Source organism: Hipposideros armiger, unplaced genomic scaffold (genome assembly GCF_001890085.2).
Source record: "Hipposideros armiger isolate ML-2016 unplaced genomic scaffold, ASM189008v1 scaffold_816, whole genome shotgun sequence".
NCBI classification, from domain to species: Eukaryota; Metazoa; Chordata; class Mammalia; order Chiroptera; family Hipposideridae; genus Hipposideros; species Hipposideros armiger.
In genome coordinates this window covers 214,533-230,746 of record NW_017732166.1, presented here as the reverse complement: position 1 = coordinate 230,746, position 16,214 = coordinate 214,533, and the positions used below count along the sequence as shown (strand labels likewise).

General features: G+C 38.3%; 1 protein-coding gene across 1 annotated transcript in view; it reads right to left on the bottom strand.

Moving 5' to 3' along the window:
• SPIDR (scaffold protein involved in DNA repair) overlaps positions 1-16,214 on the bottom strand; it is a 351,985-nt gene that overhangs the window by 327,485 nt on the left and 8,286 nt on the right. The window lies entirely within an intron of this gene.

The window sequence follows — 16,214 nt, the reverse complement described above, 5'->3', positions numbered from 1 at the left end:
GCGTCCTAGCGCGCGCCGCGATTGGAGGGCGCTCAGGAGTGGGGCGGGGCTTCTCCGCCGCGCCTCCTTTTCTGGGCTCAAATGGGCTGCTCTGGCTGGATTGCGAGACTGGTAGGTAAGGTGCTCACCAGTGCTTTGAGATGATAGAGCTGCTGCACTACTCGCCCAGCTTCTTCGCTGGAGCTTACGGAACGCTCTTTAACCAGGCCACACTGTTGGCCTTCGGGCTCCTGGTGGGGGAATTTCTGGGCTGGAGCCTCACGCAGGAGGTCAGCCTCCAAGTGTTTTTCAGATACAGCTCGTGTGTAGTCTGTCTTGTGTAGTCTGTCTTGTCAGGCATCAACTGACCTTAAAAAAATAAAGTGAAAACCCGAAGTAGGCTATGAATTCAATAATCAATACTTAAGGAATGTGTTTAAAAATTTAATTTCCACTGCTGAAAGTCTTCACGAAGGATTTTATTGAGTTAAAAATGGGAGCCAAAGAAGAAGGCTGGTCTTGGGACATGGTTACTAGCAGCATGGCTGGTGTCTACTTAAGAAAAGTCCAAACCTGTAGAGAATTTTTATGAGTGAAACTGACAATTGTCTGGAGGCCAAAGTTCAATGGATTAAGAAGATGCTCCAAAGAATGGCAGTTTTGTAGCTTATTTTATACATTTGAATCGAAGGAAGATATGTAAAGAGGGTTACATGAAATCTACTGATGGGTTAAGAGGTGGGAGAAAGCAAAGGAGGAAAGGGGGGGTGGTATTCTCTGGTATTAAATAAAAAATAAAACGGAAAAAAACATACTTCTTTTATACTGGTGAGTACCTGATAATAATATTTACAGCACATAGAGATGGTATTTGGGGAACACAATAACAATGAAGTGTTCTGTGGTCTCATAGTGCTCTAGAGCAGTGGGTGTGCCCTAAGGGGGTATGGAAAGGGAGATTACTCTGACATTTCAAAGATATGTTATCTTAGATAAAGACAGACAATAGACCCACTTAAGGTACAGATTGACCTTTGTCAAGGAAACTACAGGCTAAAGAAGTAACTTCCCACATGGCCCACTTTATTTAGGAATTTTTATGTTCACGCCATCCTGTGTGGTCATTTTCAGTTTTAACATGTCATCACTTTTCCATCCACAGTTTCCCCTTTTGGTCATAAATTAATCCAAAGGATGCATTGATGATCAAACTTTTCGTTGGATACTGTGGTCCCATGGTGCTAGGAAGGCTCACTCCTAGGAAGTCTTGGTGCCACCATTTCTCTTACTGAATGTTGGAAAATTGGGGTGGGACAAGACCATAACATCACATGGAAGTCAACACCGAATTTTTTTTTTTTAAAGAAATGGCGAGCAAATGAGAGGCAGTCAGATCTATATGTCTTCATTAAATACAGAGTGTGCCCCAAAAAATGTGTACACATTTAAAGAAAGGAAAACTGTATTAAAAGTGTAATACTCAATATATACCAATAACAAAAGATGAATACAAATCACATTTGACTTCTGTAATTACAAGAAGTGCTCAAAGTACATCCAGACACTTCTGATTATTGCAAGCTACTTCTTGAGCAACATTGACAAAAGTGGACACTTGCATACATTTTTTGGGCACCCCCAGTATATTCTAGATCATATCTACTCTTTGACCTATCATGATTTGAGTTTTTCCTGTCTGTCTTAGGTTTTTTCTTTTTTTTTTTTTTTTAGCTGAGCCATCCTGCCACCTGTTGGCAGCTCAGCTTGGGCCAGGATTCGAACTGCTGTTGCTCAGAGCTCAAACTCTTGAGCAAGCTCTTAACCAACTGAGCCACTCGGCTGGCCCTCTTAGGTTTTGTTTTCTGCATGTAGTATAACATTTATAAACTAGGACCAAGAGCAATAGTATTGTGGACGGAAAAGGGACCACCGGTTAAACGTGACAAACTCAGGAGCCTAAAAATAACCACGTAGGATGGCGTGAACATAAAAATTCTTAACTAAGGTGGGCCATGGCAGGGAAGTCACATCTAGCCTGTGGCTTCTTTGACAAAGGTCAATTTTTACCTTAAGTGAGCCAGTCTACTGTCTTTTTGCATATAGGATAATATGCCCTTGGAATGTCAGTAATCCTTTTTTCTGGACCACAGCAGGAAACTACAGAATCCCTCATTATTATTATTATTTCTCAGATTATCATCTCTAGGTGCTGTAAAAAGTGAACTACTAACTATCCTGTACCTACCTATGTGCAAGAAGTACCTGTGTCTCCAATTTACTTTTATCCAATCCCAGAGATTTCCCTGTTTTGCTTTCTCCCACCCCCTTAATCCCCAGTGGATTTCAGGTAACCCTCCTCCTTTGATTCTACATATAAAATAAGCCAAGAACCGCCATTTTGCGGAACATTTTCTCAATCCATTGAGACTTTGCTTCCCAGCACTTGTCAGTTTAGCTGAAATAAACTCTTATGAGCTTTCTCTTAGGCTGTTTTTTTTTTTATCAACAGTATTAAACCAGTAACACTGATTAGGAGGAGAAAATGTCCAATATTAGACAAGTATGAGTCTGAGGGGACCAAATGTCCTAGCCAACAAAAGAATGCTTTGCATGCATTATCATAATTTTTATTAAGCCAATATTATTTTCCTCCCTTGTCTACTGCTATTTGGACCTTATGATAAGTTTGGCCAGATGAATAAAGAGTCTCTATTATTTCATGATCTAGAAGCTCTCATTTTTCTTCTCACCAATTAGTTTTCATAGAAATGACTTTATGGGGAGGATTAAGTTCAATTTCCCAACACATTGGATTTTCCGTATCAATATTATCATAGGTTTCATTAACCTCAGGCAAAGTTAATTTGCCTGCTATTTCCGTATTACACCACATTCCATAGCATTTATTGTAAACCTGGTGTTATTATAATAGAAATCTCTTAGTATGACAAAAGAATATTTTAACCCTTCCTAAAAAAAAATCTCTTTCCCATATACCATATGTTGTTGTTTGTTGGGTGGATATAATAGGCCAGTATTGGGAGAATTCAGAATTCCATATAGCTTGGGGACATACCCATTCACCCTTTTGGATTTAAAATCGCCTATCTATTTTACATAGGAAGCACTCAAGTGTCATTTAGTAATCTGATTGCTGCTAGTGGTATAAGTGGGAACTGTAACTGTAAGGTTAAATAGGGGTCAAGGCTGTAAGAACACAATGGTGTAAATTACAATTACTACCTAAAAATTTCTAGAGGCCAGGAGGAAAATAAGAGTTTCATAAACTTTCTGTGCCTCAGCAGCCATTTTAGAGGGGCATTTTTTTTTTAAATAAAGTTTACTGGGGGTGACAAATGGTTACTAAAGTTACATAAGTTTCAGGTTTACAATTCTGTAATACATCATCTACATAACACACTGTGTGTTCACCACCCAGTGTCAGGTTTTCCATCACCATATATTTGACCCCATTTACCCTCGTCTACCACGCCCCTCTCCCCTTGCCAACTGGAAACCATTAAATTATTGTCTATGCCTATCAGGTTTTGTTTCTTTGTTTGTTTGTCTTCTTTCTTTGTTGCTTTCACTTTTGTATCCCACATATCAGTGAAATCATATAGTTCTCGACTTTTTCTGTCTGACTTATTTTGTTAGCATAATAATCTCAAGATCCATCCATGTTGTCACAATGGCACTATTTCATCCTTTCTTACAGCAGAATTGTATTTCCTTGTTATATATACCACGTCTTCTTTATCCAGTCATCTATTGAAGGACACTTTGGTTGTTTCCATGTTTGACCACAGTAAATAAAACTGCAGTAAACATATGAGCACATTTATCTTTACGGATGAATGTTTTCAGATTTCTTGGGTAGATACCCGGGAAAAAGATTGGTGGGTCATATGGCAATTCTATCCTTAATTTTTGAGAAACTTCCATGCTGCCTTCCACAGCAGCTGCGCCAATCTGCATTCCCACCAGCAGTGTATGAGGGTTTCTTTTTCTCCACAGCCTCTCCACATTATTTGTCTTGTTAATGATAGCCATTCTGACTGGTGTGAGGTAATATCTCATTGTGGTTTTGATTTGCATTTCTCTGATGATTAGTGATAGTGAGCATTTTTTCATATGTCTATTGGTCATCTGTATGTCCACTTTGGAGAATGTCTGTTCAGGTCCTCTGCCCATTTTTAAATTGGATTATTTGTTTTTTTGTTGTTGAGTTGCATGAGTTCCTTATATATTTTGGATATTAGCCCCTTATCAGAGGCATTGTTTGCAAAAATCTTCTTGCATTTGGTTGGTTGCCTCTTTATTTTGTCAATGGTTTCTTTTGCAGTGCAGAAGCTTTTTAGTTTGATATAGTCCCATTCATTGATTTTCGCTTTTACTTCCCATGCCTTTGAGGTCAAATTTATAAAATCCTCTTTGAACCCAAGGTCCATAAGTTTAGTACCTAGGTTTTCTTCGATACAGTTTATTGATTCAGGTCTTATGCTTAGGTCTTTCATCCATTTTGAGTTAATTTTGATATATGGTGACAGATAGCAGTCTAGTTTCATTCTTTTGTATGTGGCTTTCGAATTCTCCCAGCACCATTTATTGAAGAGGCTGTTTTTTCTCCATGGTATGTTTTTGGCTCCTTTGTAAAAAAGTATCTGTCCATATTATGTAGGTTTATTTCTGGGTTTCAATTCTATTCCATTAACCTGTGTGTCTGTTTTTCTGCCAATACAATACTGTTTTGATTATTGTTGCTCTGTAGTACAAGCTGAAGTCAGGGACTGTGATACCTCCAGCTTAGTTCTTTTTTCTTAGGATTGGTTTGGGTTATTCGGGGTTTTTGTGGTTCCATACAAATCTGATGATTTTTTGTTGTATTTCTTTAAAAAATGCCATTGGGATTTTGATGGAGATTTCATTAAATCTGTATATTGTTTTGGGTAACATGGTCATTTTAACTATGTTGATTCTTCCAATCCATGAACACGGAATGTCTTTCCAGTCCTTTGTGTCTATTTCAATTTTTTTTTAAATGTCTTCAAGTTTTCAGTGTATAGACCTTCACATTCTTGGTTAAGTTAATTCTTAACTATTTTATTCTTTTTGTTGCAATTGCAAAAGGAATTTTTGTTTGTTTGTTTTTAAATCTTTTTCTTAGATTTCATTGTTAGTATATAGGAATGCAATGGATTTTTGTATGTTGATTTTGTAGCCAGCAACTTTACTGTATTCGTTTATGGTAACTAATAGCTTTTTTGTGGAGTCTTTGGGGTTTTCTATAGTAGCACCACATCATCTGCAAAAAGTGACAATTCAACTTCTTCATTCCCAATTTGGATGCCTTTTATTTCTTTCTCTTGCCTGATTGCTTTGGCTAGGACTTCCAATACTATGTTAAAAAGCAATGGTGATAAGGGACAACCCTGTCTTGTTCCTGAACATAGAGCGAAGGGCTTTAGTCTTTCACCATTAATTATGATATTAGCTGAGGGTTTGTCATATATGGCCTTTATTATGTTAAGGTATTTTCCTTCAATATTCATTTTATTGTTTTTAATCTTAAATTGATGTATCTTGCCAAATGCTTTTTCTGCATCTATTGATATAATCATATGATTTTTGTCATTTATTTTGTTTATGTGGTATATCACATTGACCAATTTGCACATGTTGAACCATCTTTGTGCCACTGAGATGAACCCCACTTGGTCATGATGTATAATCTTTTTAATGCATTATATTTGATTTGCTAGAATTTTGTTTAAGATTTTTGCATTTGTATTCACCAGAGATATGGTCTGTAATTTTCTTTTTTTGTGTTATCCTTACCAGGCTTTGGTATCAGGATGATGTCGGCCTCATAAAATGAGTTAGGAAGTATTGTCTCTTCTTCAATATTTTAAAGAATTTGAGTAGGACAGGTATTAGATCCTCTTTGAATGTTTGGTAGAATTCACTAGTGAAGGTCCTGGACTTTTGCTATTAGGAAGGTTTTGGATGACTGATTCAATTTCCTTACTGTTGATCGGTTTATTTAGATTTTCCAGTTCTTCATGATTCAGCCTAGGAAGGCTATGTGTTTCTAAGAACTTGTCTATTTCTCCTAGGTTATTGAATTTGGTGGCACATAGTCCTTCATAGTATTCTTGGATGATCCTTTTATTTCTGTGGCATCCATGGTAACTTCCCCTCTTTCATTTCTTGTTTTGTTTATGTCTTTTCTCTTTTTATCTTAGTGAGTCTAGCCAAGGGTTTGTCAATTTTATTAATCTTTTCAAAGAACTAGTTCTTTGTTGCATTAATTTTTTTCTATTATCTTTTCTTTCTCTATTTCATTTAGTTCTGCTCTGATTTTTATTATTTCCTTCCTTCTGCTGACTTCGGGTTTCATTTGTTCTCCTTTTTCTAGTTCTTTAAGGTGTAACATGAGGCTGTTTATCTGGGGTTTTTCTTCTTTCTTGAGATAGGCCTGTAATGATATAAATTTCACTCTTATTACTGCTTTCGCTGCATCCCCATAGTTTTGGTAGGATGTATTTTCAATCTCATTTCTGTCTATGTAGCTTTTGATCTCTCTTCCTGTTTCTTCTTTGACCCAGTCACTCTTTAAAATATATTGTTTAATCTCCACATACTTGCATGTTTCTTTTCTGCTTCCTTTTGTCAGTTGATCTTTAATTTCAAAGTATTGTGGCTGGAGAATATGCTTGGTATAATTTCAATCTTCTTAAATTTGCTGAGACTGGTGTTATGTTCCAACTAGTCTACCCTTGAAAATGTTCCACATGCACTAGAAAAGAATGTATAGTCTGATGTTCTAGGATAAAGGGATCTATAAATGTCAATTATGGGCATTTGGTCTAATGTGTCATTTAAGGCTGATATTTCCTTATTGATTTTCTGTTTGGATGATCTATTCATACTTGTCAATGTTGTAGCTATGTCCTATACTATAATTGTGGCTTGGTCAGTTTCTCTCTGTAGTTCTATTAGTAGTTGCTTTATATAGGTATATTGGTGCTCTCTAATTGGGGCATATATATTGATAAATGTTATGTGTTCTTGTTGTATTGTCTACATTAGCATCATGAAATGTTCATCTTTGTCTCTTGGGACCTTTTTATCCTGAAGCCTGTTTTATCAGCTATAACTACGGCTACCCCCACTTTTCTGTGGATGCCATTTGCTTGGAGTATCATTTTCTACTCTTTCATTTTGAGTCTATATTTCTTCTGGTAGCTGAGATGTGTCTCTCAGAGGCAGCATATAGTAGAGTTTTGTGATTTGATCCAATCTGCTACTCTGTACCTTTTTATTGGTAAGTTCAGTCCTTTTACACTTAGGGTGATTACTGATATGAAGTCTGACAATTAATTTTGCAAACTCATTCTAGAAAAAGTGCTGCAAACCTCATTGCTAAATATCACTATGGTCATCTTTGCGTACTCCCTTTGGGAAGGTATGTACCAATGCCAGCACCTAGTCCACCCTTCAAAGCAATTTTGAAACTATTTTTTTTCTGGAATGACCATCAGAGCTATCGTCATATTACCCTTGATGTCCTGAATGTCATCCAAATGTCTTCCTTTCAATATTTCCTTTATCTTTGGGTAAAAAAAGAAGTCATTGGGGGCCAGATCAGGTGAGTAGGGAGGTTGTTCCAATACAGTTATTTGTTTACTGGCTAAAAACTCCCTCACAGACAGTGCTGTGTGATCTGGTGCATTGTTGTGATGCAGGAGCCATGAATTTTTGGTGAAAAGTTCAGGTTGTTTTCACATAACTTTTTCACACAGTCTTTTCAGCACTTCCAAATAGCAAACCTGGTTAACTGTTTGTTCAGTTGGTACAAATTCTAATGAATAACCCCTCTGATGTCAAAAAAGATTAGCAAAATCATTTGACTCTTGATTTGAACTGACAGAACTTTTTTGGTTGTGGAGAATTGGCTGACTTCCATTTTGCACTTTGACACTTTCTTTCAGGGTCATATTGGTACACTCATGTTTCATCACCAGTGATAACACAGCCTAAAATATTGTCTTGTCTCTCTAAAAGCTCTTGGCAAACTTCGACTCTCCTTTGCTTTTGTTCATCAGTGAACTCCTTTGGGACCATTTTTGCACACACCTTCCTCATGCCAAGATTTTCAGTTGAGATTTTCCTAACTGTTTCTCTATTGATGTTTAAAGTCAGCCAATGGTTTTGACACAAAATTCAACGAATTTTTGCAATATTTTCATCAGTTCTGTTTGTTCCTGGCTGCCCTGCCCTCTCTTCTTCAGTGATGCATTCTCTCCCCTCAGAAAAATGCTTAATCCATTTGTACACTCTTTTGTTCATGGCATTATCTCCATGAACTTCAACTAACATGTCCCTGATTTCACTTCCACTCTTGCCAAGTTTGACAAGAAATGTAATGTTTGTTCATTGCTCTAATTCAAGCTCAGACATTCTCACGATAGCACACAAAAACACCCAGCAGCAATTATGAATACCACTCAGCAAGACACTGCCACACGTCGACACAAACACAGCTGTGAGACACTGATAAACCAAGGTTATGAAACCTTACCGAGCTGTTTGTACAGTGCTGCCAATGTAAGCGCACAGTGGCAAGTTCATGAACTTAATTGCAAGACCTCGTATATGAAGATTTCTTCCATCTCACTGAGTTTTTTCAGAACTGTTATCTTGAATTATCTGCCATTTAAGTCACATATTTTTATGTCTTTAAGTTTATTTCGTGAAGATTTTTAATTTTTTTCTGAGCTGTCTTGTTACCTTGGTTATTCATAGTAGTTAATGGATTATTTCTTCCTGGGCATCTACAGAGTGAATTCTGCAGAAGGCTAATATGAAGAGGCCTTTCTTTCTTTCTTTCTTTCTTTTCCTTTCCATTAAGTAATGCTGGATTGTTTTATTTTCTCTTGCCCATTTTAGGCTTTTTGTGTGGTGAGAGATTGCCTGGGAGGTGGGCTTCTCCCCTGTGACTTGGTTGCCTCATTCTCAGGACACCATCCCCATGGAAGGATGTGGTGGCGATGGGGTTTTGAACCCCTGAAATCCCAGTGCTGTCCCTGTAGCCAGATGTAGCACTGTGCACCTCAGCAGTCCTGGGTGCCTCCATTGGGATCAACTGCAAAAGATAAGGGTGGATTGGAAGAGACTGCTGGTGTGCTTATGGCTTTTTTCTCCTCCAAGTAATGGCAACTGCCAGACTATAGCTGCCTCACCCCTATAGGTCTTCCCTTGTCACTGAAATTAGTAGAAGTGTGAATCTGCTGCTCAGGAACTGTCTCTCCAGTTATTAGGGCTGTAGATATTCTGCTCTTTAATCCAACATTGCTACTTTTTTTTTTATGGGGCCTGCTGCTAACACTGAGATCATGAAGGGGAGGCCAGCCCTGGCAGGGTGGGGGTGGTAGTGGCCAGGCTCCATGTCTTTGTTTTCTGTTTGGCAGTGAGGGCTGTTAGACAGCAGTTGTCACGCTTATATATTTGGTCTTTGCCCGAGGTCTCCACCCTAATCACTGGGTTCAACTGTATTATATGCTGATCCCTCAGGCAGAATTGCTGGGGCCAGAGAGTGCACCTGCAGTTTGAATCAAGAGGTCTTTCTTTCTTTTTTTAATAGGTCTCACTAAGTACGTTTTATTTTCTCTTGCACTGCTCTTGTTCTGGGACCTTGAAGGGTGGTGGGAAAAATGCCTTTGTTCCCTGGGGAGGTGGACCTATCTTCTGTGATCAGGTGGCCTCAATATCAGGGCACCACCCCCATGGGAGAATGTGATGGGCAAAATGGTTCTGAGCCCATGATATTCCAGTACTGCCCCTGCAGCCAGATGGAGTGATGCTCTGCCCAAGGTGTCCCAGGTGCCCCTTCTGTGATCAGCCATGATGGGTGGGGGATGAGATGGGCTGGAGAAGTCACTAATGTGTTTGTGGCTCTGTTGTCCTCCCACTAATTGTGATGGTCAGACCTCAGCTTCCTCACCTTTGTATCTCCACCTGTATCACTGGGATTAGCCACAATATGCCTCTGTCACGCAGCAAGTGTCTCTCTAGTTCTCAGGGCTATAGATACTCAACTATGTAACCAACACTCACTGCTATAGTTTTTTCTAGGGCCTACTGCTAGATCTGGGAGGGGGTGAGGAGGCAAGCTTTGGGTGGATGGGGGGAAGCAGCTATACTCTGTGGCTTTGTTTTATGCCTGGCAATGGCAGTTGCAAGATTGCAGATGCCAAACTTCTGTTCTGTCTCTGTCCAGATCACAGGCAGGAATGCTTGGGGCTACAGAGAACACCTGCAGCCTGATTCCTTTCCTCTCCTGAGACCCACAGTGAGCTCTGGGCTCTGTCCACAACACCTGGCCTGCTCCTCTCTCTTCCTTCCTTTCTGTTTTCTCTGATTCTCCCGCTTTTGGATTTTTTGATGCATGGATCTCTCAGACATGTTGTGTGTTGAGCAGAGAATCTTTTCTTGAATTATAGCTGTTGAACTTATTGTAACTTCAAGGGGAGAGTTCAGGGGTACCTCTCATGCCACCATGCTTCTTCAGAATAGAGCCTTAAACACTTAAATATAACATAAAGATTAAAGGGGGTAAAGGCATTTATTTTTCAACAACAAAAAAAAGACAATAGCTACTGCAATTTGGAAATTAACACACAGCATAACAAAGCATAATTGGTAACCAAAAAAACATAAAAAGGGTGGGGGAAAAACTGAACTTGCACAGGTGAAGGAGATAACATGCAGTCAGGAGAAAAAGGACTATTGTACATAAGGAACTTTTTTATTTGTATAAACCTAATGGTAGTCACAAAACAAAAATCCAAAACGGAGACACATAACATTTAAAAAAGTAAATGGAAGAGAAAATCAGGGAATAACAACATACTAAAATAGCAGACAAAAACACAAAGCAAAATAAATAATGGAGGGCAGCCGAGTGGCACGCTTGTTAGGAGTTGGCTTGGGACGCCAGCTCTCAGCAGCAGGGCCCCAATTTGGATCCCACATGAGGGCCAGTGATGCTGTGCCCTCTCCAGCTAAGATGCTGAACAACAGCTTGACCTGGAGCTGGGCTGCCATGAGTCTCCCTGGATGGCATAGGCTGTAGCCCCTGCTGCAGTGTGTTGCCGTGAGCTACCGTGAGTGGCTGGCAGCCAGCGTGAGTGACCCGCAGCCAGTGTAAGCTGCCATCAGCCGCCATGACCGGCCGTCCAATGGCCGGTAAGTGACTGCCTCACCCAGGAAGAGCGCAATGATAATACCAACATGGGCCAATGAAGTGGCGTCCTCCACAACTAGACTGAAGAACAAAAGGATAGCAACTTGTCTGTTCCCCTTCCCCAATTCCCCAATGCTGCTCCCCTCCCCAATTCTCCAATAAAATCTTAAAAAGAAAAGAAAAGAAAGAAACAATGGAGAAACAAGAAACCAGAAAACAAAAGATAAATGGCTATTGGAAGTCCTTTTACCCTAAATGTAAATGGACTGAACTCACCAGTTGAAAGGCACAAAGTAGTGGGGTGGATTAAAAACAAGAGCCAAATATATGCTGACTTCTGAAGATCCGTGTCAGCTACAAAGCCAAACATAGACTCAAAGTGAAGGAGTGGAATTTGATACTCCAAGCAAATAGCACCCCCCCAAAAAAAGTGAGTGTAGTCATACTTATATGAGACAAAACAGTTTTCAAGATTAAAATGTTAACATAAGGGACCGGCCGAGTGGCGCATTGGTTAGGAGTTGGCTTGGGACACCAGCTCTTAGCAGAAGGGCCCCGGTTCGGATCCCACATGTGGGCCAGTGACGCTGTGCCCTCTACAGCTAAGATGGTGAACAACAGCTCGACCTGGAGCTGGGCTGCCAAGAGTCACCTGCGACAGCGTAGGCTGCAGTGGGACTGGCCTGCAGCTGGCATGAACTTTTGTGAGCTGCCATGAGCCACCGTGAGTGGCAGTCCAATGGCTGGCAAGCAACTGCCTCACCCGGGAAGAGCACAATGATAATACCAACATGGGCAAGTGAAGCAACGTCCTCCACAACTAAAGAACAAAAGGACCGTAAATTGTCTTTTCCCCTGCCCTAATTTCCCAACGCTGTGCCCCTCCCCCAATTCCCCAATAAAATCTTCAAAAAAAAAGTTAACATAAGATAAAGATGGACATTTTATAGCGATAAAGCAATATATAATGCAATTACTAACAGAGCTAATGGGAGAAACTGACAAAAGTACAATTAATGCAGGGGACCTAAATACCACATTGACAGATATAGATAGATCATCCAAGCATAAAAATAAGGAAATATGGCCTTAAATGACACATTAGAATAAGTAGATATAATCAATATTTACAGAGCTTTTCATCCAGAACAGCAAAATATATATTCTTCTTTAGTGCACATCGAACATTCTCAAGGATAGACTATATGTTGGAACACAAAACCAGCATCAATTAATTTAAAAAGACTGAAATCATACTAAATGTATTCTCTGATTACAACAGTTTGAAACTGGAAATTAATTATAAAAAGTAAGTTGGAAAAACTACAAATATGTGGAGATTAACCAACATTTTACTGAAAAACTACTGGGTCAAAGAGGAAAATAAAAGGAGAGATAAAAAAATACATAGAAACAAATGAGAATGGCAATATGGCATATTCAAATTTTGGGGATGCAGCAAAAGTGGTACTAAGAGGAAAGTTTATAGTATTACAGGCCTACCTCAAGGAACAAGCAAAATCTCAAATAAGCCATGCAGTACTTCACCTTAAAGGACTAGAAAAAGCAGAACAAATGAAGCCCAGTGTCAGTACAAGGAAGAAAATAATAAAAATTAGAGCACAATTAAACAAAATATAAAACAAAAAACAATAGAAAAATTAGTTCAACAAAAAGCTGGTTCTTTTTTTTTCTTCAAGATTTTTATTGGGGAATTTGGGAGGGGAACAGTTTTTGGAAATTGGGGAAGGGGAACAGTGTTTTTCTAGGATCCATTAGCTCCAAGTCAAGTTGTTGTCTTTCAATCTTAATTGGTGGGCACAAGCTCAGCTCCAATTCCAATTGCTGCTTTTCAATCTAGTTGTGGCGCGGGGGCATTGGGGGGGGGCCACGTAGCCCACCATCCCATGCGGGAGTTGAACCAACAACTTTGTTATTGAGCATGCGCTCTCACCAGCTGAGTCATCCTGCCACCTGTTGGCAGCTCAGCGACAGCTTAGCTCGGGCACAGCTCACTGGCCGATGTGGGAATCGAATCAGCGACCCTGTTGCTTAGAGTTCGCACTTTAACCAACTGAGCCACTTGGCTGGCCCAAAAAGCTGGTTCTTTTAAAATTTAATAAAATTGACAAACCTCTGGCTAGACTCAGTGAGGAAAAAAGAGAAAAGACTCAAATAAACAAAATCAGAGATAAAAAAGGAGAAGTTACAATGGACACCACAGAAATACAAAGGCTCATAAAAGAATACTATAAAAAACTACATGCCACAAAATTTGACAACCTAGAAGAAATGGACAAGTTCTTAGAAATAACTAACCTTCCTAGACTAAATCATGAAGAACTGGACAATCTAAATTAACCAATCATCATGAAGGAAATTGAAACAGTCATCAAAAACCTCCACAAGGAACAAAAGTCCAGGACCAGACGGTTTCACTAGTGAGTTCTGCCAAACATTTAAAGATTTAATTCCTATCCTTGTCAATCTCTTCCAAAAAATTGAAGAAGAGGTAATCCTTCCTAACTCATTTTATAAGGCCAATATTACCCTGATACCAAAACCTGGTAAGAACAACACACAAAAATACAGATAAACACCAATATCTATGATTAATACTGATGCAAAAGTCCTAAACAAAATACTAACAAATTGAATGCAGAAATATATTAAAAATATAATATTTCATGACCAAATGGGGTTCATTCCAGGGTGCAAGAATGGTTCAACATACACAAATCAATCAATGTGATACATCCCATTAACAAAAGAAAGGGTAAAATCATATGATCATAACAATAGATGCAGAAAAATGTTTGACAAGCTATAGCATCCATTTATCATTAAAACACTGAATAAAACAGTATAGTAAGAAATTACTTCAACATAATAAATATGCTATATGGCAAACCCTCAGCTAATATTATAGTCAATGGTGGAAAACGGAAACCTTTTCTTCTTAATCAGAAAAAAGACAAGGATGCACACTCTCATCACTGTTATTCAACATAGTACTGAAAGTCCTAGCCAGAGCAATCAGGCAAGAGAAAGAAATAAAAGGCATCCAAATTGGAAATAAAGATGTAAAACTGTCACTTGATGACATGATTCTATATATAGAAAATCCTAAAGACTCCACCAAAAGACCATGTGAAACAAAACCCAGAAATCCAGTAAAGTTACAGGTTAAAAAATCAATATACAAAAATCTATAGCATTCCTATATACTAACAATGAAATATCAGAAAAATAAATAAAGAAAACAGCTCCATTTTCAATTGCAACAAAAAAAAGTATAAAATACCTAGGAATAAACTTAACCAGGGAAGTGAAGAACCTATACACTGACAACTAAAAGACATTGTTGAAAGAAATTGAAGAAGACACAATAAAATGGAAAGATATTTCATATCCATTGATTGGAAAAATCAACATAATTAAAATAGCCATGTTACCTAAAGTAATATACAGAGTTAATGCAATCGCATCAAAAAATTTCAATGGCATTTTTCAAAGAAATAGAAGAAAAAAACATCAAATTTGTATGGAACTACAAAAGAGCCCAAAAAGCCAAAGCAATTCTGAGAAGGAAGAACAAAGCCAGAGGTATCATAGTTCCTGACCTTCAAATTATATTACAAAGCTGCAAAAATAAAAACAGTATGGCATGGACAGAAAAATAGACATACATACCAATGGTACAGAATTGAGAGCCCAGAAATAAACGCACATATAGATAGGCTACTAATTTTCAACAAGAGAACCCAAAGCATAAAATAAAGGAAAGCTTCTTCAATAAATGGTGTCGGCAAAAATTGGAAATTAAAGGCAAAAGAATGAAACTAAACTGCTATTTGACACCATACACAAAATATAACTTAAAATGGATTAAAGACTTAAACATAAACCTGAAACAATAAAATACATAGAAGAAAACATAGGTACTGAACTTGTGGACATTGGTCTTAGAGAGGATTTTATGAATTTGACACCAAAAGCAAGGAAAGTAAAAGCAACACTAAACAAACGTGGCTACACCAAACTAAAAAACTTCCGCACAGCAAAAGAAACCATCAACACAACAAAAAGGCAATCAACTGAATGGGAGAAGATATTTGTAAATAATAACTCTGTTAAAGGACTAATAACTAAAATACATAAAGATCTCATACAACTCAACAACAAAAAACAAACAATCCAATTAATATATGGGAAGATGACCTGAACACTTTTCTCAAGACATACAAATGGCCAAACGATATATGAAAAGATGCTCAATTTCACTAGCTATAAGGGAAATTCAAATAAAAGCCACAGTGAGATGCCACTTCATACATGTTAGAATGGCTATTATCAATATCATAAGAAATAAGTGTTGGAGATGCTGTGGAGAAAATGGACCCTTATACACTGCTGGTGGGAATGTTTATTTGTACAGCCACTATGCAAAACAGTATGGAAGTTCCTCAAAAAATTAAAAAGACCCAGCAATCCCACTTCTGAAAATCTACCTGAGAAATTTAAAAACATTTATTCATAAAAATATATGTACCCCTATGTTCATTGCAGCATTATTTATGGTGACCAAGACATGGAAACAACACCAAGTGTCCCACAGTGGATGACTGAATAAAGAAGATGTATTGCATACATGCAATGGAATACTACTCAACCATAAGAGAGAATGAAATACTACCATTTGTGACAATGTGTGTAAATCTTGAGAATATTATTCTAAGTGAAATAAGTCAGAAGGAAAAGGACATGAACAAAATTATTTCACTCGTATGTGGGGTATAAAACAGAAAGAAACAAATGAACAAAAACAGACAAACAAACTCAGACACAGAGGGGAAGTGGGGTCAGGGAGGATGAAGAAGATAAAGGGGGTCAAATATATGGTGATGGAAGGAAACTAGACTAGACTAGATTTTGGGTATATATTGCACACAGTGAAATACACACATAACGTATTATATAGAATTGT